Source organism: Bos indicus, chromosome 11 (genome assembly GCF_029378745.1).
Source record: "Bos indicus isolate NIAB-ARS_2022 breed Sahiwal x Tharparkar chromosome 11, NIAB-ARS_B.indTharparkar_mat_pri_1.0, whole genome shotgun sequence".
In the NCBI taxonomy this organism is placed as follows: domain Eukaryota; kingdom Metazoa; phylum Chordata; class Mammalia; order Artiodactyla; family Bovidae; genus Bos; species Bos indicus.
Window position 1 is genome coordinate 90,425,289 of NC_091770.1, and position 25,912 is coordinate 90,451,200.

Genomic DNA, 25,912 nt, shown 5'->3' on the forward strand with positions numbered 1-25,912 from the left:
TTCAAAAAGCAAAGCAGTCCCAAGGGACTTTTCCCGAGACAGTCAGGGTGAAGCTGTGCAGGTGACTGTATCTGAAATAAAAGCCCTTGGAGTCATCATCCCAGGCACTTGGAGACATCATCAGACAGGGGGACATGTGCTGAAAGGGTCTCAGAGTATAAGAGAGGCTTCTCACCCAGACAGCGTCCTGCCTTGCAGAGGTGCCTGGAAAATGACTCCCTGTTCAGCATTGTCTCTGCAGACAGAATGCTGCCCTTTACATTGCTCTCCCTCGAGGAAGGATAATCCTCCACCCTCCTTCAGCTGCCTCAGGACGAGAGGACAGGAGTGTACGCAGAGCACACAAGACCACAGAGCCTGTTTGACAAGCAGCTAGGATGTTGCTGGGAAAGGAAGCTCCCATTTGGAGCTTTCAACGGCCCCTTTGTTACCTTGGTTCAGTTCAGTTCAGTTCAGTCACTCAGTCGTGTCTGACTCTTTGCGACCCCATCGACTGCAGCACACCAGGCTTCCTTGTCCATCACCAACTCTCAGAGTTCACCCAAACTCATGTCCACTGAGTCAGTGATGCCATCCAACCATCTCATCCTCTGTCGTCCTCTTCTCCTCCTGCCTTTAATCTTGCCCAGCATCAGTGTCTTTCCCAGTGAGTCAGTTCTTCACATCAAGAGGCCAAAGTATTGGAGCTTCAGCTTCAGCATCAGTCCTTCCAATGAGTAGTCAGGACTGATTTCCTTTAGGATGGACTGGTTGAATCTTCTTGCTGTCCAAGGGACTCTTGAGAGTCTTATCCAACACCACAGTTCAAAAGCATCAATTCTTTGCAGCTCAGCTTTCTTTATGGTCCAACTCTCACATCCATACATGACTACTTTGTTACCTAGAAGGTTCTTTTTGAATATATATGCTCTCCATGTGGGGGTGATGAACTCCCAAACCAGCTGCCTTTTCCCAGGTCTCTCTCCAGATCTGTGATGCTTGTGAGAAATCTGTGGGGCACCAGGCACTACAGGCAGCGGCCTCTATGAGCCATGGGCCCACAGGCTAATGCCAACCCATGAGCTAAGGGCTGCAGACAGGTGACTCCCCCATGCAGCCGCCACCACGAACACAACTGCCCTTTGACTTCTCACAGAAAGGTTTGCCCTCTGGATCCTAACAGAAATGTTTCCCCTCTGGTCCCTAACAGAAAAGTTTGCCCTCTGGCTGGCTGGGGAGGCTTAATTGGGAAGATTCTGAGCAGCGATGCAGGCCACCCTGCTCCCCTGGGGCACTCGGGGTGATAGCTGCCCAGGACTGACACCTCCATGCTCTGACCTTCCAGACGCTGGTTGGGCCTAAGGTCTATCTGTTCCGGGGGCAGGGGCCAGGGGCGGGGGGCAGGCGACAGAGGCATGTGTGTGTGTGTGTGTGTTTAAAGCTCATACATTTTTATCACTTAATCATTTACGTGTAGAATCTAAAACAGAGATACAAATGAACTTATCATTTACAAAACAGAAATAGACTCACATACATAGAAAACAACCTTTTGGTTACCAAAGGGAAGAGGTGAGGGTGAGGATGAATAAATTAGTCATTTGGGATTAACATATATGCATTACTGTATATAAAATAGATAATCAACCAGGACCTGCTCTATCGCACAGGGAACTCTACTCAATATCCTCTAGCAACCTAAATGGGAAAAGGACTTGAAAAGGAACAGGTGCATGCATGCGGATAACTGAGTCACGTTGCTGTGCACCCAAAATGAGCACAGCAGCAGAAATCTACCATACTCCAATACGAAAGAAAATGGAAAACTCCTCAAAAAAACGAACACTAATTTACACTGAAATCCTAAGGAACGTTTACCAGTCAGAAAGTGCTTATTTCTAAGTAGCCGCAAGTTGGGCATCAGTGAAATATTTGTGTAGCTGGGTCTACTCTTGTGCCACACACACACACCACACACACACACCACATATATACACACACCACTCATATATGCACACCCCACACACACACCCCACACACACACACTGCACACACACACACCGCACACACACACATGCACATACCACACCACACATACCACACACACACACTGCACACACACACATACATACCACACACACCACAAATATACACACACCATTCATACACACACCACACACACACATACACACACCACACCACACACACTGCACACACACACCACACACACTGCACACACACACCACACACACCATACCACACACACCACACACACAACACACCACACACACACACACTGGACACACACACACACACCCCACACACATACCGCACCACACATACTGCACACACACACACACACACACGACACACACACACCCACACACACATACACACCACACACATACACACACCACTCATATACACACACACACACCGCATCGCACATACTGCACACACACACACACCACCACACACACACACATACACACCATACACACACTACATATATACCCACACCACTCATACACACCACACACACACACGCACACACCACACCACACACCACGCACACACACAGCACCGCACATACACATACCACACACACACCACACCACACACACACACACCACACACATATTCACATACCACACACACACACCCCACATACACACACACCATACCACACACACCACACACACACATACCACACACCACACTCACACATACCACACACCACACTCACACACACTGGACACACATACACACCACACATATACACACACCACTCATATACACACACACACGCACACACCACATTGCACACACTGCACACAAACACCACCACACACATGCACACTCCACACCACACACACCGCACACACACACACACCACCACACATACACATACCACATACACACCACACACACACACACACCACACACACACACTACACACACACATACCACACACCACAATCACACACACACACACACCACACATACACATACCACACATACACACACTGCACGCACGCACGCACACACACCACACACACACAGTACACACACACTACACACACACACTATACACACACACACCACACACCCCACACACCACACACATATACACACAGCACAGACACACACCACACACACACACACACAAACACACACACACACACACACACACACACACACACACACACCCCCTCCTGTCTTGCTCCACTTTCTCCTCCCCTCCCTCACTGTCTCCGCTGAAGATGTTGGCACAGTTTGAGCCCAGCTGTGCTGGGGCCGGGTGGAGGGCACTCCCCGCTTCCCTCTCAGCACTGTGGCGGTACGGGCCCTATACCTCTCCCGCTCCTGAAGACAGCCCCCGGTTCCCTGGAGATGAACACCAGGAGACAGCCCATCACATCACCTTCTACCCCTTTCCCTCCGTGAGGGCCCGCAAGCCCGTTGGGCCCCAGCAGAACTACCAAATGCCGTTACTTCTCCAAGTTAAATAAAATCTGATCCAAATGCTTTTCAACCTTCTCACTGCAAATGAGTCTTATCTTTAGCCCTCCCTCCCAGACTTGAACAAAATTCCAGAAGGTCTGTATAGTCCAACCATTCAAGGAAGCCTTCTCTGTTCTTCAGCCCTGAGTGCCCCATGGATAAACTCCCGTTCAGTTCCTGTGCTCCCTTCGAGGTGGGTTGCATCTGAGCTGAGTGTGAACACAGGGATTCTTTGTCCCTGTCCCCAAGGCCTGTGTCCATTATCCTCATATCCCCCAGCATCTTGGATGTGAGCAGAGTCCTGGGGACTCCCTGGACCACAGTCTCAATGATGTCAGCAACAGGAAGTTATCCAAAGCTCCACCCAAGCCGTCTGGTACCCTTTCTTGGCCTCTCATCCCTGAAACCCCCATATCCCTGTGGCTTCCTCCACTGGCTTGTCCAGTACGATTCCTCTTGGGAAGCCCAGGCTTTCACATACAAGGCCTTGAATGCCATCTAGCTGCCTCAACTCCTCTGCTCCGGAGCCTGTGGTGTGGAATATTGGTAATCCCAGAGGCAGGAGAGCACATGGTCTTGCCTATTTTCTCAGAAAGAAAACTTGTCCACAGAAGGGGAGGGAAATACCAAGGAAACCTCAGTAACTTTTCCCGACAAACTCATTATTAGCACTGTTTCTATTCACATATTTAATCCACAGGCAAAGGGGCCAGGACAGGAGCAGAGGCCACGTCTCATCTTTCCACTGATGGGAGTGAGTGCCTGTCAGTGAGGGTGACCTCAACAGGTGGAGCTGCCCTGTGAGGGGTGAGCACCTAGATGAATGAGGCCAGACTCTGCAGGGCTACAACTCCAGGGCTGTCCTTCTGAGTTCAAGGAAAGTCCTTGGGGACTCAGGGCTCCACCCCGAACACCTGATCATGGCTTTGTGAATGCTGGCCATGTGGGGGCTGCTCCTGTGCCGCTCCCAGGCGGCATCTTAGGACTGATTCGATCTCACTTATGACTGGTGGTCCCTGTTGATTTCCAGTCCATTCTAAAGGAAATCCACCCTGAATATTCATTGGAAGGACTGATGCTGAAGTTCCAATACTTTGGCCACCTGATGCGAAGAGCCGACTCATTGGAAAAGATGCTGATGCTGGGAAAGATTGAAGGTGGGAGAAAGGGACGACAGAGGATGAGAGAGTTGGATGGCATCATCAACTCAATGGACATGACTCTGAGCAAACTTGAGGACACAGTGAAGGACAGGAAAGCCTGGTGTGCTGCAGTTCTTGGGGTTGCAAAGAGTCACACACAACTGAGCAACTAAACAACGACAACCCAACTTATGACCCGGGGATCCCAGTGCATTTGGAGCCGACAGAGCAGCAGAAGACGTACAATCGCAGGCCGCATCTCACGCACAGCATCACAGCCTGGGGATGCTGTCCCGACGGGGCCAGGCTGCTAGTTTGATGTTGGGGGGTGCGATCACAGATCCAGCAATGACTAGTTAGGGGAACACTGTAACCAAGACCCAGCAGAGCCCATCAGAGTCCAAGCACTCTGCAGCTGTTTTGTGCCCCAAGTTTCTTCCGTCTGAACCCTGTTCCAACTTCCCGAGCCCAAGCATCTGAGGTTAGAACCTAGTTAAGAGTATTTTTTGGCACAGAGAAACCAGACAGAGGCTCTGCGTAGAGAACCAGGAATGCATAGAGACACCCCCACTGTGTCCACTGGAAACCAAAATCAGGGAAAGTGACCAGTTCATGGTCCCAGTCCATGGTGGCCGAGGCAGCCTGGAATCTGAGCCTTCTGACCTCTGGTCTTGAGTAGTTTCCATGACCCCAGCTGCTCTGGACTAGCCAGAGAGTGGGAGCAGACAGGGAGGGGGTGGGCTGAGGTTCTCCACAATGGGAGGGCCCCCCTCCATGGGTGAATGGTCACGTGGAAATGTGGCAGCATCTGCAATGTGGTGCGGGTGTTCCCTCGCAGGGCGTGGCCACCAGCACCTTGTCCATGGCTTCTGGGCAGCGGTGGGTGGGGGGACACATGGCTGCAGCCAGCAGCCCAGACGTCTGCTGGATCCCTAGTCTTGTGGCCTCGTAAGGACAGAAAGGTGCACCGGCAGGTGAGGAGACCATGTCCCCCGTCCCGGAGCACTCAGCCTCACGGGCTCTTCCACACCACAGTGCCTCCCCCAGAAGCCTGGGGCCCCCTGTGTTGGAGGCGGACTCACCCTACACACTGACTCAGGGCCTGTGGTTGAAGCCAGGGAGTCTGGCTTAGAGAGTGATGGCTTTGTACCCAAAGTCCTAGAAACCCTGAGACAAGACCTCAGACTCTGGGGTAGGTAGTGTACCACGTCAGAAAGACCGGCTTAAACACGGCATTTGTTCTTTCCTTGGAGATTTATCCTTGGAGATCCTTCCGAAACCCAGCCGGCATCTCCAGGGATGGGAGCAGTGGTCAGCACAACCACCAGCTCCCCCCTGAGGACCTAGGTCCAAACAGGCTTGGAAGAGCCCAGAAAGCTGGGCAGGCACCCAGGATATGGGTGCCGGGGAGGCGGGGTGTACCGAGGGGTGAAGGTGGAGGGTATAAGAGAAGGGAATCAGAATCCCAGAATCCAGAAGGGACGTCGGTCTTCAGAGCAGGGGTGGAACCATGTCACCATGGAGACAGGAAGCCTCTGATACGTACAAGGAAGCTATTGTCAGGGCTTTCCTGAAATGCTTCTGTCCTGAAGGTGGACACCTGGCTGATCTGACCCCTAGGCTGTGGTGGGTGGAACTCTTTACTCATATAATCACTCAGGCTAGCAATGAAACCTCAAAAAACATCAAAGAAGGAAAAACATGAACACAGTAAAGCAGTGAGTGGTTTCCAGGAACTGGAAGTCAGAATGACTGGACAGGGCACAGGGCGGTTTAGGGCAGTGAAACCACTCGGTGAGACCCGTAAAGGTGGGTTCGTGTCATCACACACTGTCCAAACCCACAGAACGCACAACACCCAGAGGAGACCTCCTGTAAACTGTGGACTCTGGGTGATGGTGACGCGTTAGGGCAGGTTCATCAGGCGTAACCGAGGTCCCGCTCTGGTGCGAGTGTTGATGATTGAGGGGGCGCTGTTCGTCTATGGGATTTGGGGCACATGGGAAGTCTCTGTGTGCTCCCTTGATGTTGCTGTGAGCCTAAAGCTACTCTAAAATAATAAAGTCTTTAAAAAATTAAAATTACAGAACCATTTGTTTTTAAATATGCCATCTGTAAAAGTTCTGATAATATGGAGTTAGATTTTGAGACATAAAGAGCCCAGATGGATGAGAAATTCAGAGCAGAGATTTGAGCCCCAAGCCGGTCCCTGAACTTGGCAAAGCTGGATGAACACCTCCTTTTCCTAAGTCTGCCATTCCCTCCAGCAGGAAGGCTAGGGGCTGCTAGGGTTCCTCTTCCCTGGCAAAGTTCTAGGGCAAGGCTGATGAGAACAGAAATCAGAATTTCACCGGGAGCAGAGTCTCTACAAAACCACACCAGCATGCGTTCGGAACGTGCAGTAAAGTGCATACAACAGCCAGGGGTCCGTCACTCGGCATATGTGAAGTTCATGAGTGAATGTCATAGGAGCCAGGCTGACATCTGTTCTGGGGAACCCGGCAGAGGGAGTCCGGACATTTGAGAAGGGGCTCGGCAGACCCCGCAGGGCGGGGTGTATGGTGGAAAGGGTCCAGACCCGCTGTGTTCTCCTAACTGTACACTTGTGCCCTTAGGGGTGGGGGAGGGGAGGCAGGACGGGGGCTCTGCTGAAACACAGCCCCTCCCCGGGAAGCCGCCTGCGAAAAAATCAGAGTGAAACCCGCCCCCCACCCAGTGACAGCAGCCTCCAGCCCGGTCTGTTCACACCACCCCTTCCCACCCCCAGCCACCAGGGGAAATGCCCCAGAAGAAATCACCACCTGGCCTGGTGCCTGCTGGCTCCAGAGCCCTGCCAAGTCCTGCTCCTGATGCCCCGCAGTGGGCCCATCCGAAGAACATTTGTCTCGTTTAAGATCAAAGCAGTACTTTCTCCTTCTTGAAAAAAAAAAAAAAAATACAGTAGCTTGGAGAGATGAGATGCAGTTAAGTTCATGCTTGCGCCTTAGGCAACTGAGTACTTCCTTCATGCCTACGGGGACTTCCTCAGCCACGGGGAGGTGGTCCTTCCTTGCCTGGTCTGTGGTCCCTGAACAGGAGCTCTGAGGGCAGGGGACCTGGTGCTGCCTTGGGTCTCTGAGAGCAGAAGCGAAACACAAGTGTGGGCTCCAACAGCTTTAAAGCAAGTCCACTGAGAAGGCGAGAAGTACGCAGGGAGGGGACTGAGGGTCAGGGGAGCCTGGGGGCTCATCACAGGGGGACCCCGCCTCGGGCACGCGGGGCAAAACCCCATGGAGCTTCACCCCTGACTCTAAGCTGAGGTTTCATGAGTGCAGGGCCCAGGAGCTCTCTACAGTTCCAGGTCAGCCAGGCCCCTGCCAGCCCGCCTTGTGACATCTCTGGGCAGGGTCTCACCTGCCCACCCGCTGAGAAGCCATCCAGGGAGGCAGCGGTCCTCAGCTCTTGCTTTGGGGTGAGGCCCACCCTGACTGAAGTGCACATCTTCCTTCCAGGAGGCGTCCAGGCAAAGGGGTGCAGGAGCTCACACAGAGAGCCACACAGCATATGCTAAAGGGGTATTCAGATGCCTGAGCATGGACGGGAGTCTCTTCTGTTCTGTGTTGTGAGCTCAGCCTCTCACAACCCCGCTGACTCTGTGCTCCAACCCTGTGGGGACCCTGTGACTCTGTGCTCCAACCCTGTGGGGACCCTGTACACACGGTCTGGACCAAAAATGCTTACCAAGTGCATGCTGATGAGCGCGTACTAGGCATGGATCACTTACACAGTAGACTAAGCCTGTGTTGCTCTTTGGCTTTGAATTTTACAACTTATGTATTCAACTATTGGCCACTGTCCTCATGAGGGATAACTAATGAGGTAAATGATAAGCTAAAACTTTGGGAGGATAAATGTTAGTCTCTGAGGGTCTTATTCCTATTTCATTCTCCATTTGAGTTTTCTAATTTTTTTTTATATTTTAAAATTCTTGGCTTCTGTTAAGTATCCATCCAGGTGTTGCTTAGCATCTTAGAGATGATTTTTCAAAGATAGAGATGCTGGGACTTCCCTAGTGGCTCAGTGGTAAAGAATCTGCCTGCCAATGCAGGAGACATGGGTTCGATCCCTGATACAGGAAGATCTCACATGCCGCAGAGCAACTAAGCCTGAGCTCTAGAGCCCAGCAGTTGCAACTACTGAGACCATTTGCCCGAGTGCCCTACAGCCTGTGCTCAGCAACAAGAGAAGCCACTGCAATGAGAAGCCCATGACCACAATTAGAGAGTAATCCCTGCTTGCCACAGTCTTCCCTGAGAACTCAGTTGATAAAGAATCTGCCTGCAATGCAGGAGACCCCAGTTCAATTCCTAGGTTGGGAAGATCCACTGGAGAAGAGATAGGCTACCCACTCCAGAATTCTTGGGTTTCCCTGGTCGCCCAGCTGGTAAAGAATTCGCCTGCAATGCCGGAGACATGGGTTCGATCCCTGGGTTGAGAAGATCCCCTGGAGAAGGGATAGTCTACCCACTCCAGTATTCTGGCCTGAAGAATCCCATGAACGAGTTAGACACAACTAAGCAACTTTCACGCCGCCGGCTGCGACGGGCGTGCCACGAGGCCGAGAGGAGCCACCCCACGTCCGAGGTCAGGTGCAGAAGCCGGGAGGACCCCATGCCCGAAGGGCGGCGGCCAAGAGGAGTTACCCCACGTCCGAGGTCAGGGGCAGCGGCCAAGAGTACCAGACTGCTGCAGTGCAGGAACGGCTGAGAGGAGCTACCCCGCGTCCGAGGTTAAGGGGGGCGGCTGAGAAAAGATACCCAGCGTCCGAGGCCAGGGGCGGCCGCCGGAAGGAGCAACCCACGCTGAGGCCAGGGGCGGCGACGAGAGGAGTTACCATGCATCCGAGGTCAGGGGCGGCGGCCGGGAGGAGCTACCCCACGCCTCCACGTCCGAGGTCAGGGGCGGCGGCCTGGAGGAGCAACCCACGCCCGAGGCCAGGGTAGGCGACGAGAGGAATTACCCCGCGTCCGAGGCCAGGGGCGGCGGCCGGGAGGAGCAACCCACGCCGGAGGCCAGAGGCAGCGAGGAGAGGAGTTACCCGGAGCCGTGGCTGCGCAGGCGCAGGAGGGCCTAGAGGAGCTTTCCCACATTGAAGGTCAGGAAGGGCGGCAGTGAGGAGATACCCCTCGTCCAAGGTAAGGGGCAATAAAGCGCTTTGCTGGAGCAGCCTTGAAGAGATACCCCACGCCCAAGGTAAGAGAAACCCAAGTAAGACAGTGGGTGTTGCAAGAGTGCATCAGAGGGCAAACACACTGAAACCATACTCACAGAAAACTAGTCAATCTAATCACACTAGGGCCACAGCCTTGTCAAACTCAGTGAAACTAAGCCATGCCCGTGGGGCAACCCAAGACGGGCAGGTCATGGTGGAGAGATTTGACAGAATGTGGTCCACTGGAGAAGGGAAAGGCAAACCACTTCAGGATTCTTGCCTTGAGAACCCCATGAACAGTATGAAAAGGCAAAATGATAGAATACTGAAAGAGAAACTCCCCAGGTCAGTAGGTGCCCAATATGCTACTGGAGATCAGTGGAGAAATAACTCCAGAAAGAATGAAGGGATGGAGCCAAAGAAAAAACAATACCCAGTTGCGGATGTGACTGGTGATAGAAGCAAGGTCCGATGCTGTAAAGAGCAATATTGCATAGAAACCTGGAATGTCAGGTCCATGAACCAAGGCAAATTGAAAGTGGTCAAACAAGAGATGGCAAGAGTGAATGTCGACATTCTAGGAATCAGTGAACTGAAATGGACTGGAATGGGTGAATTTAACTCAGATGACCATTATATCTACTACTGCGGGCAGGAATCCCTCAGAAGAAATGGAGTGGCCATCATGGTCAACAAGAGAGTCCAAAATGCAGTACTTGGATGCAATCTCAAAAACAATAGAATGATCTCTGTTCGTTTCCAAGGCAAACCATTCAATATCACAGTAATCCACGTCTATGCCCCAACCAGTAACGCTGAAGAAGCTGAAGTTGAATGGTTCTATGAAAACCTACAAGACCTTTTAGAACTAACACCCAAAAAAGATGTCCTTTTCATTATAGGGGGACTGGAATGCAAAAGTAGGAAGTCAAGAAACACCTGGAGTAACAGGCAAATTTGGCCTTGGAATACAGAATGAAGCAGGGCAAAGACTAATAGAGTTTTGCCAAGAAAATGCACTGGTCATAACAAACACCCTCTTCCAACAACACAAGAGAAGACTCTATACATGGACATTACCAGATGGTCAACACCAAAATTAGACTGATTATATTCTTTGCAGCCAAAGATAGAGAAGCTCTATACAGTCAGCAAAAACAAGACCAGGAGCTGACTGTGGCTCAGACCATGAACTCCTTATTGCCAAATTCAGACTGAAATTGAAGAAAGTAGGGGAAACCACTAGACCATTCAGATATGACCTAAATCAAATCCCTTATGATTATACAGTGGAAGTGAGAAATAGATTTAAGGGCCTAGATCTGATAGATAGAGTGCCTGATGAACTATGGAATGAGATTTGTGACATTGTGCAGGAGACAGGGATCAAGACCATTCCCATGGAAAAGAAATGCAAAAAAGCAAAATGGCTGTCTTGGGAGGCCTTACAAATAGCTGTGAAAAGAAGAGAAGCAAAAAGCAAAGGAGAAAAGGAAAGATATAAACATCTGAATGCAGAGTTCCAAAGAATAGCAAGAAGAGATAAGAAAGCCTTCCTCAACGATCAGTGCAAAGAAATAGAGGAAAACAACAGAATGGGAAAGACTAGGGATCTCTTCAAGAAAATCAGAGATACCAAAGGAACATTTCATGCAAAGATGAGCTCGATAAAGGACAGAAATGGTATGGACCTAACAGAAGCAGAAGATATTAAAAAGAGATGGCAAGAATACACAGAAGAACTGTACAAAAAAGATCTTCATGACCCAGATAATCACGATGGTGTGATCACTGATCTAGAGCCAGACATCCTGGAATGTGAGGTCAAGTGGGCCTTAGAAAGCATCACTATGAACAAAGCTAGTGGAGGTGATAGAATTCCAGTTGAGCTATTCCAAATCCTGAAAGATGATGCTGTGAAAGTGCTGCACTCAATATGCCAGCAAATTTGGAAAACTCAGCAGTGGCCACAGTGCTGGAGAAGGAAATGGCAAACCTTGGAATGAAAAGGTCAGTTTTCATTCCAATCCCAAAGAAAGGCAATGCCAAAGAATGCTCAAACTACCACACAATTGCACTCATCTCACACGCTAGTAAAGTAATGCTCAAAATTCTCCAAGCCAGGCTTCAGCAGTATGTGAACCGTGAACTTCCTGATGTTCAAGCTGGTTTTAGAAAAGTCAGAGGAACCAGAGATCAAGTTGCCAACATCCGCTGGATCATAGAAAAAGCAAGAGAGTTCCAGAAAAACATCTATTTCTGCTTTATTGACTATGCCAAAGCCTTTGACTGTGTGGATCACAATCAGCTGTGGAAAATTCTGAAAGAGATGGGAATACCAGACCACCTGACCTGCCTCTTGAGAAATTTCTATGCAGGTCAGGAAGCAACAGTTGGAACTGGACATGGAACAACAGACTGGTTCCAAATAGGAAAAGGAGTTTGTCAAGGCTGTATATTGTCACCCTGTTTATTTAACTTCTATGCAGAGTACATCATGAGAAACACTGGACTGGAAGAAACACAAGCTGGAATCAAGATTGCTGGGAGAAATATCAATAACCTCAGATATGCAGATGACACCACCCTTATGGCAGAAAGTGAAGAGGAACTCAAAAGCCTCTTGATGAAAGTGAAAGTGGAGAGTGAAAAAGTTGGCTTAAAGTTCAACATTCAGAAAACGAAGATCATGGCATCCGGTCCCACCACTTCATGGGAAATAGATGGGGAAACAGTGGAAACAGTGTCAGACTTTATTTTTCTGGGCTCCAAAATCACTACAGATGGTGACTGCAGCCATGAAATTAAAAGACACTCCTTGGAAGGAGAGTTATGACCAACCTAGATAGCATATTCAAAAGCAGAGACAGTACTTTGCCAACAAAGGTTTGTCTAGTCAAGGCTATGGGTTTTCCTGTGGTCATGTATGGATGTGAGAGTTGGACTGTGAAGAAGGCTGAGCGCCGAAGAATTGATGCTTTTGAACTGTGGTGTTGGAGAAGACTCTTGAGAGTCCCTTGGACTGCAAGGAGATCCAACCAGTCTATTCTGAAGGAGATCAGCCCTGGGATTTCTTTGGAAGGAATGATGCTAAAGCTGAAACTCCAGTACTTTGGCTACCTCATGTGAAGAGTTGACTCATTGGAAAAGACTCTGATGCTGGGAGGGGTTGGGGGCAGGAGGAGAAGGGGACGACAGAGGATGAGATGGCTGGATGGCATCACTGACTCGATGGACGTGAGTCTGAGTGAACTCCGGGAGTTGGTGATAGACAGCGAGGCCTGGCGTGCTGCGATTCATGGGGTCACAAAGAGTCAGACACAATTGAGCAACTGATCTGATCTGATCTGAAGCAACTTTTACTTCACCTGCTTGTTGCAGCTAGATAAAAGCATAGCAACGAAGACCCAGAACAGCCAAGACTAAAATTTTTTAAATGGAGATGGTAAAGAGCATGCATCAGCCAGGAAAATCACCTGCCGTCTCCTCACACTCTCTCCCCCGGTGCTTGAGACCAACTCCATCGTCCCTGGGGTTTTTTTTAGCTCTGATAGCTTCACCCCCTGGCCTGCCCCGCTGCCCAGGAACCCACCTGTTGAAGCATGTGACTTTATTAGGTGGAGACCCAATGCTGCTCCCCACCTCATCGCCTTTTCAGATCACTTCTCCTGGGCAGAGCCAGGCATTCCTTTCTCTGCTCCTAAAACCGTCCTCGGATGTCTGTGTGTTTGTCCTGCCTGGGTTCCTATCCTCTGTCTCCTTGACGACAGCTGCTCACAGAAAGTCACCGTGCCTTGTTCGATGCCCTGTGCCCCCAGCTTTCAGAAGACATCGGTGGACAGTAAACTGCTGGAGAGGCCTTGCCTTCAAGAAGCTTTCAGTCTATTGAGAGATGAAGTCAAGGAGGGGCTTGCCCAGAGGGAACAGGGCAGTTCTGCTGACTGCCACTAGGGGGAGCACCAGTCAAGGTCCCTGCCCACAGCTCGTTTCAGATGGAACCAAGGATCCCTTGGCTGGACCAGGGGTTTGAATTGTGCCTGGGACGAAGGAGGCTGGGGAAACCATCACTCATGAGGCGGTCATTAGAATCCACCGTGCTCTCGGCCTCACACACACGCACCCAGTGTTTTCTCCCCCAAGACCTCTGCTCCCAAGAAAATAGGATGTGTTGTGATAAGGTAGATGGGGAGCCATGGACACACGGATCCTCCAGAGCTGCCCTGGCTACTGGCTGGGTGGTGCCTGGGCCAAGAGTTTCATTTCTCTAACTGACAGACCCCTCGTCTGTTCACAGGGAAAATGAAACCCCTACTACCTCTATGGTTTTTGTAAGAAATAGAAAATCCGGGTAAATAAAGAGCATCCCAGCATTTACTCTGGGACATAGAGTAAATAGTCACTGACCGTCAGCTCCTACTTCTATTCCTGCTATCATAACCTCTACGACCACAGCCACTGTAGTGACCGCTGGTTCCGAACGCCAAGAACCTGGCATCTAAACAGCCCCTCTCCCATCACTATCTCTGTCTGAACAACTAGCTTTGTCTGCTGACGCTGATGTGGAAGTCTCTACAGAACGTGCTGGAGGGTGCTGGAGACACCCACCTTCTTCCCTCTGTGTCCCTAGAAGGACAGATTTCAGGCTGGGGGCTGCCCACGTCCACCCTTGAAAGAATACCAGGGGACCCAGCCTCCCCCATGAAAGACCACAGGGTGACCCTGGACACACACACGTCTCGCGAGAGCAGCCTGCACATCCATCCCCGGCACATGTTTGAAGGTGTCCTTCCTTCTTCCCCTGACCAGTAGACATTAAGTGAATGTTGCTCAGTCGTGTCCAACTCTTTGCGACCCCATGGACTATACAGTCCATGGAATTCTCCAGGCCAGAATACTGAAGTGGGCCGCCTTTCCCTTCTCCAGGGTATCTTCCCAACCCAGCGATTAAACCTAGGTGTCCGGCATTGCAGGCGGATTCTTTACCAGCTGAGCCACCAGGGAAGCCCAAGAATTTTGGAGTGGGTAGCCAATCCCTTCTCCAGCGTATCTTCTGACCCAGGAATCAAACCGGGGTCTCTGGGGTCTCCTACATTGCAGGCAGATTCTTTGCCAGCTGAGCTATCAGGGAAGCCCAACCAGCAGACTTGCCCCGTGATTATTCCTGAGGTAAAGTGCCCATCTGTAAACTGTAGCCTCAGGGACGCCTGGGCAGACTCCACGTTCACAGTGGACCTCAAACCCCAGGTCAGGCAAGACGGTCTCTTTCCTTGGACACAGATGCCGGTGACAGCATGGACACTCCTGTGCCATGTGGGCACGGAGTCTGGGGGACTTTGTCTGTGCTGGAAGCACGGCTCTGATCAGCAGAGCTCCCCTTGAGCTTGGACGCCGTCACGTGCCGTCTGTGGTCGCGGGTGAGTTACTGCACCCCCCACATGCCCGACAGCTCTTGGCCTGTGTGTGCCAAAGGCCGTGTCGGAGTCCCAGATGAGTGGACCTCAGCAGCACTGCCCGCATCCTAAATGTTCAGGGCGTGGCCTTACAGAGCCTTCCTTCACCCTCAGACCGGACTCCCAGACAGACGGTGGAACCATGAGCGTTTCCAGAAAGGGAGCCCAGAGAATGAGGACGCGTGCACCCCTGTAGCATGGTCCTTCGGTAACAAGGGCCGGATCTGTATGACTCCAACCTGTTGACTGTAAACAAAGCACCTTCGTATTTAAGAAGTTATCGTATTTAATAAGGATGTTCCGCAAAGGACCTATGAAAGCGGGAGCAAAGCCTCCACTTTTGGCTACACTCTGCTGTTTTTCAACCTTATCAGTTCATGCTCATCTCATTAAGCAGACTGCTTCATTACAAGCAACGCTAAGGTGCTAATTTAATTCCCGCCAGTGACTTTTTTTTTCTTCCAAGCTTGTTTACCTGGGAAGCCATGTGTAACTAAAGAAAATTCCCACAGGCTAGCAGGAGGAGCTGGGGGCGGGTTTTCTGTCATGTTTCTCCAAACCGGGAGTCCAAAATCTCTGGGCCCCAGAGGTTTAATTACCGGGTGCAACCTGCTGTTTGGGGGTGGGGCTGGGGGTGGTGCGGAGTGGAGGCCTCCAGGCCAAGCTGCGGCCCAAGCTAGAGGGACGTCTGTGGCTCCCTCAGACGAAGAAGGGCCACAGTGTCTGACCAGTGGTGGGGGGGTCTGCGTTCAAATTTGGAGCTTGAGGTGGAGCTTCCCACCTTTTCCAGTAAATGTGGTGTGTTGGCAAGATTGACCTTTCTCTCCACCCCTCCGGGCCGAGAAGGAAAAGGGGTCACCGGGTGGTTTTAGCGCAGAGACGGAGGAAGCAGCCCTTTGGAACCTGGAGATTGGTTTTTGTTCTGTGACCAGCGTCTGCCACAAAAGGGGACGCCCCCTCCTCCCCAGCTTTCAATTAACCCTATGTGAGACGGGCAGGGGATTAAGAAGCCTGGCTCAGGCCCCATTCAGAAGGTTCCAGGGGGGCTTCTTCAGAAGATTCTTTGGAACAAAGGTTGCCAAACTAAGTAGCTTTTTTTTTGTTGTTGCTTAGCTCTGCCCTATTGTTACGGTAAAAGCGACCTTTTCCACTTAATTGGGGCTTTAGAATTTTGCCTCTATTGTGTTTGTCCTAAGAAATCCCTGGCAGAGGAGCCCTGTAAGCTTGTGAACACAAGCCTTTCTGCAGTGACTCCAAGGCTATTTGTGTATTTGGGTCCAGTGAGGTAGGTTATTGTAATAAAAATATTCCTCATAAAATGCTCATGGCAGCAATAATTAGGTTTCATACACTGAGTTCCTGTTATGGATCGAGTGCTGTGATCCACGCTTCAGGCATTTTGTTTCCAACATCACAATTAGCACGTTACAGACCAGAAGGGGAAAGTTCAGGTGGAAAGGTAATTCCCTCCCCCTTCCCAAGGCCAAGGCCCACTCTGTGGGCCACAGGATGTCATTTATAACAATTTTTGGTCCTGCATTTTTTGGTTCAACCCTAGATCTCCAGTGAGTCACACCCGAATAGACAAGAAACTAAAACACCCATCTGTTTATGCGTGCGTACTCAATTGTATCTGACTCTTTGCAACCCTGCGACCTGTGGACTGTACCCGCTGGGCTCTGGTCCATGCAACTTTTCAGGCAAGAATACTGGAGTGGGTTGCTATTCCCTCCTCCAGGGGATCTTCTGATCCAGGGATCAAACCTGTGTCTCTTGCATCTCCTGCCTTGGCAGGCAGATTCTTTACCACTATTGCCACCCGGGAGCCCTCTGTTTATACACACAGCTCACTGTGAAGACGCCTATAGGGAAAAGAGGGGAAGCACAGATGCAGGCCTGGGAGCTGGGGTAAGACAGCAGGGAGTGGTGAGGCCTGAGGCAAACCAGAGCTGAAACTTCTTTTAAAGATGCTTTCGTTCAAATTGATTCTGTTTATGTATCTTCTAACCACTAACCACTTCTAAGCCATTCTAGGTCTGGGTTTGGGGACTGGGCCTCCCAGCAGGAGATGCCTCTGTTCTGTTGAGAGCACCAAGCAGATGTAACAAAGTTGGAGCCCTCAGACCCCTCCCTCCCACCAAGGTGTTTGGGTGCACGGGGCTCTCATGGCCAGGAGACTCCAAGCTCAGATTCTGACTTCCCTGCAATGCTGGACCAGGGTCTTCAGCAAGTCAGCCCCCAGGCAGGACAGGCAACCCCTGCTCCCCTGTACCTGGCCGGCATCACCCCTTCTTGCTGTCAGCCTCACCTGTGTGGCCACTTGAGTTTGTCACCTCTGAGCTGAAGGGACCAACCTTCCCCGGGACAACTTTTCTATGTCAGGTCCAGGGCAAAAGAGCCTTCAATTTCACCTCCTGTCACAGGAATAGTCCGCACACCTAATTCACAAACCAAGGGCCACAGAATCTTGAACTCAGTAAGGAAGGTGTTGAGAGGCTCAAGAGCATCCAAGCACACATCTCATAAATGCTAAGCCAAAGATAACAACAAAAAAAATTATATCCAGCTACAGGGTGTTCAAGAAGATCCCGCTCATGTCCTGTGTTTATGTGGATGAATGTGCACATTTTATACTGAAAATATCTTGAAAATTGGGCTTCTCTGGTGACTCAGTGGTAAAGAATCTGCCTGCCAATGCAGGAGATGAGGTTCGACCCCTGGGTTGGGAAGATCCCCTGGAGAAGGGAATGGCAGCCCTCCCCAGTGTTCTTGCCTGGGAAAATCCCATGGATGGAGGAGCCTGTCGGGCTACAGTCGATGGGGTTACAAAGAGCCAGACATGACTGAGCCACACACACATGTCATGCAAATAGGTTGGTAACTGAGGGTCCTCTTTAGAGAGTCCCTTATGTTGCATATTTAAACTGAACTTAGATGAAGAGTAAGTATTCTGGTTTTCACCTTAAACTATCCAGAAAACTTCCATCAAAAGACCTGGATTGTCTCTCTGCCAAGGGAATCAAGGCTTTGTCTAGGATGGGGGCTGTGAACACCTGCCCTTCCCAGAGGCCCTTCAGTGACCCATCGAGGGGTTTAATGCCTGTTAGTAGATCAATCGGGATTAATCGATAACAATTAAATTGAATTTGGACATTCCACACCATTTTACAGAGTGGAAAATTCATTTCACAACTGAAGCACTTATAGGAGATGGAAGTTAGACTCTGAGCAATCTCAGCCCATGGAATTCTCCAGGCCAGAGTACTGGAATGGGTAGCCTTTCCCTTCTCCAGGGTATCTTCCTAACCCAGGGATGGAACCCAGGTATCCCACATTGCAAGCGGATACTCTACCAGCTGAACCACCAGGGAAGCCCAAGAATACTGGAATGGGTAGCCTATCCCATTTCCAGTGGATCTTCCCAATCCAGGAATCAATCTTCTAACCTAGGGATCAAACCCAGGCCTCCCGCGTTACAGGCAGATTCTTTACCAGCTGAGCTACCAGGGAAGCCTCTGAGCAATCTCACTGATTAGTAAAATGGCCAATGTCCAGAAAAGAAATAGAAAATAACCTCTTACACTGATTTACTCAGAATCTCAAAGCCTTGTTGTAAATGTCCTGTCCTGACATTGTAAGTAGTGCTGCAGTGAGCATTGGGGTGCATATGTCTTTTTGAATTAAGGTTTTCTGAGGTGTATGCCCAGTAGTGGGACTGCTGGATCATATTGTAGTTTTTGGAGAAGGCAATGGCACCCCCATTCTAGTACACTTGCCTGGAAAATCCCATGGGCAGAGGAGCCTAGTAGGCTGCCGCGAAGAGTCGGACACGACTGAGTGACTTCACTTTCACTTTTCACTTTCATGCACTGGAGAAGGAAATGGCAACCCACTCCAGTGTTCTTGCCTGGAGAATCCCAGGGACAGAGGAGCCTGGTGGGCTGCCGTCTGTGGGGTCACACAGAGTCGGACACGACTAAAGTGACTTAGCAGCAGCAGCAGCAGCATTGTAGTTTTATTGCGTTTTTTTTTTTTTTTTTAAAGAAATCTCCGTATTATTCTCCATCGTGGCTGCACCAATTCACGTTCCCACCAACAATGAAAGAAGGCTCCCTTTTCTCCACACCCTCTGCAGCGTTTCTTGCTTCTAGATTTTTTCCTAATGACCATTCTGAGTGGTGTGAGATGATACCTCCCAGTAGTTTTGATTTGCATTTCTCTAATAATGGGCGATGTTGAGCATCTTTTCATGTGTGTGTTAGCCATCTGTATGTCTTCTTTGGAGAAATGTCTGGTGAAGTCTTTCACCCAATTTTTGATTGGGTTGTTTTTCTGATATTGAGCTGCATGGGCTATTTGTATATTTTGGAGATTAATCCCTTGTCAGTTGCTTTGTTTGCAAATATTATCTCCCATTCTGAGAGCTGTCTTTTCATCTCATTTTTTGTTTTCTTAGCCATGCAAAAAAGATGATCAGGACGCGGGGCGTTGGAGAGATGTCCAAGAGGGAGGGGGTAAATAGACTTACGGCTGACTCATTTTGTTATGCAGCAGAAACCAACACAACACGGTAAAGCAACTATATTCCAATTAAAAACAAAAACAAAAACCCTTAGCTCTCTCCTCTGTTCATGGAGTTCTCCAGGCAAGAATACTGGAGTGGGTAGCCATTTCCTTCGCCAAGGGATCTTCCCCACCCAGGGACTGAATCCAGATCTCCTGCCCTAGAGCAGATTCCTTACTGTCTGAGCCATGAATGGAGAATGGAATTGGGAGCCAAATGAGGCCACACAAAGGACACTGGGATTTCTCTGGAACTCTGGGGGAAAGAGGTCTTCTGTCTTGGAGCTTACTAATTAGAACTATCAGAGGTAGCCTCTGCCCTGCCCTCTGGGCATTGTTTGCTTGTGAATGAAACCATCTCATTAAAAAAGCAGACCTGAGAGAGAGGGGGCAGAAACAACGAAACAAACACAAACACCCGTGGATTTCTGTTGACTTCATCGAACCCCTAGATTCAGCTGGGAACAGAAGCAAAATCGTGTTTTGATCCCCGTGGTTACCTGACCCCCAAAATGTCCCTTCACATCTAAACCAGTCTGAGACATATTTGCCACAAGGCAGTTTCTGACTCACAGACACTGCTTGTGACCTGTGTGTTTTTATTTAACCTGCCCCTAGTGAGTTCTGTGCGAAGTGGTACTCAGGGGCTTTTTCTCAATGTGCCCGGCTCCTGGGCCCAGGGGTCTGCCTGTGCACCCAGATTCCCAGGGCAGGAGTGGCCCCATTTCCTTCCACACCAGGGGGCCATGGATTTTGATTTGGGGACAAATTCAGAGTCTCACAGGTCTCTCTGTGCAAATGCCCCCACATCACGCTGCAATGCACGGTCCTGTGAGAGCCAAGTGATGCAAGTATGAACACTTGGGACAATGCAGCTTGACCATTACTGCCCGCCCCAGCATTCCAACCTAGCTTTGGTCTTTAGCTCAGTGCCTCAGTGTCCCCATCCAGGGTGGACCCAGGCTGGCAGTCATGGAGCCCCATGGGAGGGTCTTGGTGCCCTGGTCCCGGTGAACCCTCCTGCTCAGCTTTCTGAGCCAGGGCCCCTCTGATGCCCTCAGTCCTGGTGTCTGGACTCTGCATTCCTGTTTTGGTTCCCTGATCTTGTTGTTGGGTTCCCATCCTGGGGAGAACCACAGAAATCTTGGAAGCCTCTGAAGCCTTTCCCAGAAGTGGACAGCCTTTCTTTCTACATGTGGTCAGACAGGGCTGTCTCTACTGCAGGTCGGGCTCTGAGTGCACCAGGATGCCCAAGTCACGTCCCCCGTCCCCCAGCAGGGTGATTGCAATGCAATGGAATAGAAACAACACAGGATGCTTTTGGGGCAGGAAGAGAAGATCCTGAACGAGCCCCAGAGCTTGTTGGAGGAAGCCGCAGCTAAGCTTGGTCTTAAGCAAAGAATACAAGTGGTACAGGCTGCCAGCTACAGACAGAGGGTCCCGCAGAAACAGATGTGATGACAGGAGCACCAGAGAGCCAGCAGGAAAACATGAGCACACAGCAGGCTCCGCATGGAGCAGAGGGTCCGGAAACGAGACCAGAGGGCACAGGGGAACAGGAGACAGGTCTCGGAGGCTGGAATCAGCCTGGTGGTCACAAGAGGAAGACTGAACACAGCCCTAAAGGCAGAGAGGAGGCTTGACAGTGTCAACCAAGAAAGGAACAGTCATACCTGCCTTTTCAAGAGTTCAGCTAGAGGTGCCATTTGGAGGGCTTTTCTGGCGATCGAAAGCAGGTATCTGTCCAATATGAACCCTGTTTGCCACGGGGCTTCCCAATGACAGGCCCCACCCAGTGGGTCAGACATCTTGGAGACTGACACCAACGTGAGTATGGCTCAAGGTCATTGGACTTTTTGGGCATTTGTAGCTAGGCTTCATGCAGACTGGCCCCCAAAGTCCCAGGCTCATTCCTACATCTGTCTCTGAGATCTGTCACCGGGATCTCACTTCACCCAAAGCACAGGCCACCTGGGCCGGGGAACCAACCGGGCGCCCACCCTAGCCTCATGGCTGATCAGATCTCAATTCATGGCAACATCAGCACACATGATTTTGCTCTGTTCCTTCATTCTGCAAAGGATCTGAATGGCTAACTGGATTCCCTGCGATGATAACCTAGGCTCCATGGCCTTTACAGGTTCACACCCATATTTTGTTGCTGTTTTCTATTTTAAACCACTGTGATAGCCAGTGCATAATTTTTAGGCGCTCTGCTCACCAGATCCTGTGCCAAGGACTCAGGACACAAAGGTAAACAGGACACAATTCTGACCCCAAGGAGCGCAAACCTGTTGCAGCAAATATTTAATCACGTTTTTCAGTGAAGAATTGAAATGCCAAGTGGTTACATGATCTTTCCCAAGACCACATAGTTCCCTGGTAACCCCAGGGCGGGTTCTGAGTTAGAAGTCAGCACCCCAGGTCCCCTGGCATATTGTGTCGCCACCATCCCAGTATTAATCTGGGGGCGCCATGGAGAAATCGCCTCTGGGGACGAGCTAATCCGACTCTGGTCTGCTGCTGACACCTCTGAGAGCCTGAGCCAGAATCCCCCAGCTGCTGGATTCTTTAGGAAACCAGCTCCCCAATCTTAGAGGTGGCTTTCTGACCAAAATGCATCGTCGGACTAGCTCACGCTTCTTAAAAAGGAATTAGAGAAAAGGCAACAGCATTCAGCCATCAATCTGCCTGATGGCAGCATCCAGTCCCAGCAGACTGACTTCCGCTCTCCTAACACGGCAGAGACAGGACCTCAAAGCCCGCGGACGGTCTCACCTGAGCTGGGTCTCAGCCCAGGCTCCCTTTGTCCCAGCAGCAGTGGGCTCCAGCTGGGAGAGGTCCGTGCTCCAAAGTGGCTGGTCTGGGAATCACAGATGCAGCTTCACATTTCCCTTCTCCAAGCGATCGTCAAAGCCTCTTCCAAGCTGCGGAACAAAACCTAGATGTGGAAACCCTCTCCAGGGCTGCCTGGGTGCCTGGCATCGCTTGGCACACTCAGCCCCGTCCGGGCTCCAGCCAGACTGCTGACCTCGCACTGGCGCTGTGTGATATAACTCGCTCGCACGGGGAGGCATTAACTGTCTCGTCCCCAAGCTCTGAGCCCTCACGTGTCTCCAAGATGCAGGCTTCTGTGATGCCACTGCTCTGACGCCCGGTCTGCTCTCTGCCAGGGCTCCAGCCATGCAGGGGTTCACAACCCATCCCCTGCAAAAGATGCCAGCCAAGAAATCATCGTGTTCAGCCACGATTAATTCCAAGGCTTCTGTTAAAGTTCCTCCCCTTTATTTATGAAGCCAATAAAATATGTTTTCAGCATTAAGGTATGTGTCAAGATTCTAGTGTTTTCCCATAAATACCTATTCATCGAAGTCATTTTAATCTTAAAAAAAAAAAAATCCAGCAGTCATTCCTTCATTCCTGCATGTCATGTTCTCATTTGATTTATATGAGTTTAAACTCCATATGGAGAGGATATGGTTGACTGGGGAGACATGGTATTTTTTAAAGTGAAACCACATAGGAAATTAATAATGCACATTAGAATAGGGATTATGTTATTGGAGGAACGTGAGAGACACAGAAGAGGGGCATAGACCTGAGACCAGGGGGACCTGGGTCCCAGTGCCAGTTCTAATAGTCACTGAACTGTGCAGATTCATGCCGGTGACGTGGTTCTCGGGCTGCACTGTGCACACAGGCTTGCAAGCAGTTAGGCTAGTGGGTTGCCAAAGTCCCTTCAGCGTCACCCTTATAATAGCTTTCCTTAAAAGCCATCTTCTTGTAGCTTTCAAGGCAGCATGGCCAACAGATGGGCAATCACTGGAGTTACTGAAGACTTACAGATTTCAAGTCACTCACCCTTCTGAGCTCTGTGACTCCGCCAGAACTTGGAAGACGTAGATGCATCAGCGTCCTCGTCTACATGACAGGAAAGCACTGCCTGACGCTGGGCTGATCCAGGTGCTGTATGAACTGAATGAGCTGACGCATGCAAAACCACCATGAACAGGATTCACTCCACGTCATTGTGACCTGTCTTTATTACTCTTCGCCACGGTCAACCCGGCTCTTCCCCAGCTACCTTTATGGTTATTCAGTTATAAAGTCACTTCCTACTCTTTGTGACCCCATGCACTCCAGCACACCAGGCCTCCCTGTCCTTCATCATCTCCCGGAGCCTGTTCAAACTCATGTCCTTCCCGTCAGTGATGCCATCCAACCGTCTCATCCTCTGCCATCCCCTTCTCCTCTCACCTTCAATCATTCCCAGCATCAGGGTCTTTTCAAATGAGTCAGCTCTTCGCATCAGGTGGCCAAAGTATTGGAGCTTCAGCATCTGTCCTTCCAATGAATATTCAGGGTTGATGTCCTTTAGGATAGAGTCATTTGATCTTCTTGCTATCCAGTGGACTCTCAAGAGTCTTCTCCAGCACCACAATTTGAAGGCATCGATTCTTCAGAGCTCGGCTTTCTTTATGGTCCAACTCTCACATCCATACATGACTACTGGAAAAACCATAGCTTTGACTAGATGGACCTTTATTGGTAAAGAAATGTCTCTGTTTTTTAACATGCTGTCTAGGTTGGTCATAGCTTTTATTCCAAGGAGCAAGCATCTTTTAATTTCATGGCTGCAGTCACCATCTGCAGTGATTTTGGAACTCCCCAAAAATAAAGTCTCTCACTGTTTCCATTATTTGCCATGAAGTGATGGGAACAGATGCCATGATCTTTGTTTTCTGAATGTTGAGTCTTCAGCCAACTTTTTCACTCTCCTCTCTCACTTCCATCAAGAGGCTCTTTAGTTCTTCAATTTCAGCCATAAGGGTGGTGTCATCTAAGTATCTGAGATTATTGATATTTCTCCCGGCAATCTTGAGTCCAGCTTGTGCTTCTTCCAGTCCAGCATTTCTCATGATGTACTCTGCATAGAAGTTAAATAAGTAGGATGACAATACACAGCCTTGACGTACTCCTTTCCCAGTTTGGAACCAGTCTGTTGTTCCATGTCCAGTTCTAACTGTTGCTTCTTGACCTGTATACAGATTTATCAGGAGGCAGGTCAGGTGGTCTGGTATTCCCATCTCCTTCAGAATTTGCCACAGTTTTTTGTGATTCACACAGTCAAAGGCTTTGGCATAGTTAATAAAGCAAAAGTAGATGTTTTTCTGGAACTCTCTTGCTTTTTTGATGATCCAGTGGATGTTGGCAATTTAATCTCTGGTTCTTCTGCCTTTTCTAAAAAAAACTTGAACATCTGGAAGTTCACGGTTCGCATACTGTTGAAGCCTAGCTTGGAGAATTTTGAGCATGACTTTGCTAGCGTGTGAGATGAGTGCAATTGTGCGGTAGTTTGAGCATTCTTTAGCATTGCCTTTCTTTGGGGTTGGAATGAAAACTGACCTTTTCCAGTCCTGTGGCCGCTGCTGAGTTTTGCAGATTTTCTGGCATATTGAGTGAAGCACTTTCACAGCATCACCTTTTAAGATTTGAAATAGTTCAATTAGAATTCCATCACCTCCACTAGCTTTGTTCATAGTGATGCCTCCTCAGGCCCACTTGACTTCACATTCGAGGATGTCTGGCTCTAGGTGAGTGATCATACCATTGTGATTATCTGGGTCATGTAGATCTTTTTTGTGTAGTTCTTCTGTGTATTCTTGCCACCTCTTCTTATTATCTTCTGCTTCTGTTATGTCCATACCACTTCTGTCCTTTATTGTGCCCATCTTTGCATGAAATGTTCCTTTGGTATCTCTAATTTTCTTGAAGAGATCTCTAGTATTCCCCATTCTATTGTTTTCCTCTATTTCTTTGCATTGATCGCTGAGGAAGGCTTTCTTATCTCTCCCTGCTATTCTTCGGAACTCTGCATTCAGATGGGTATATCTTTCCTTTTCTCCTTTATATGTTAGTGAAGTGAAAGGCAGGACTTTACAGTCCATGGAATTCTCCAGGCCAGAATACTGGAATCGATAGCCTTTCCATTCTCCAGGGGATCTTCCCAACCCAGGGATTGAACCCCAGTCTCCCACATTGCAGGGGGATTCTTTGCCAGCTGAGCCACAAGGGAAGCCAAT

The 25,912-nt window shown here is 49.9% G+C and overlaps 1 long non-coding RNA gene across 1 annotated transcript in view; it reads right to left on the reverse strand.

Moving 5' to 3' along the window:
- LOC139185836 (uncharacterized) overlaps positions 1 to 23,061 on the reverse strand; it is an 82,308-nt gene extending 59,247 nt beyond the window's left edge. Inside the window, exon 1 of the long non-coding RNA XR_011569419.1 lies at positions 22,608 to 23,061. This is a non-coding gene — a long non-coding RNA (uncharacterized lncRNA). The remainder of the gene's footprint in view (positions 1 to 22,607) is intronic.
- Positions 23,062 to 25,912: the final 2,851 nt, after the last annotated feature.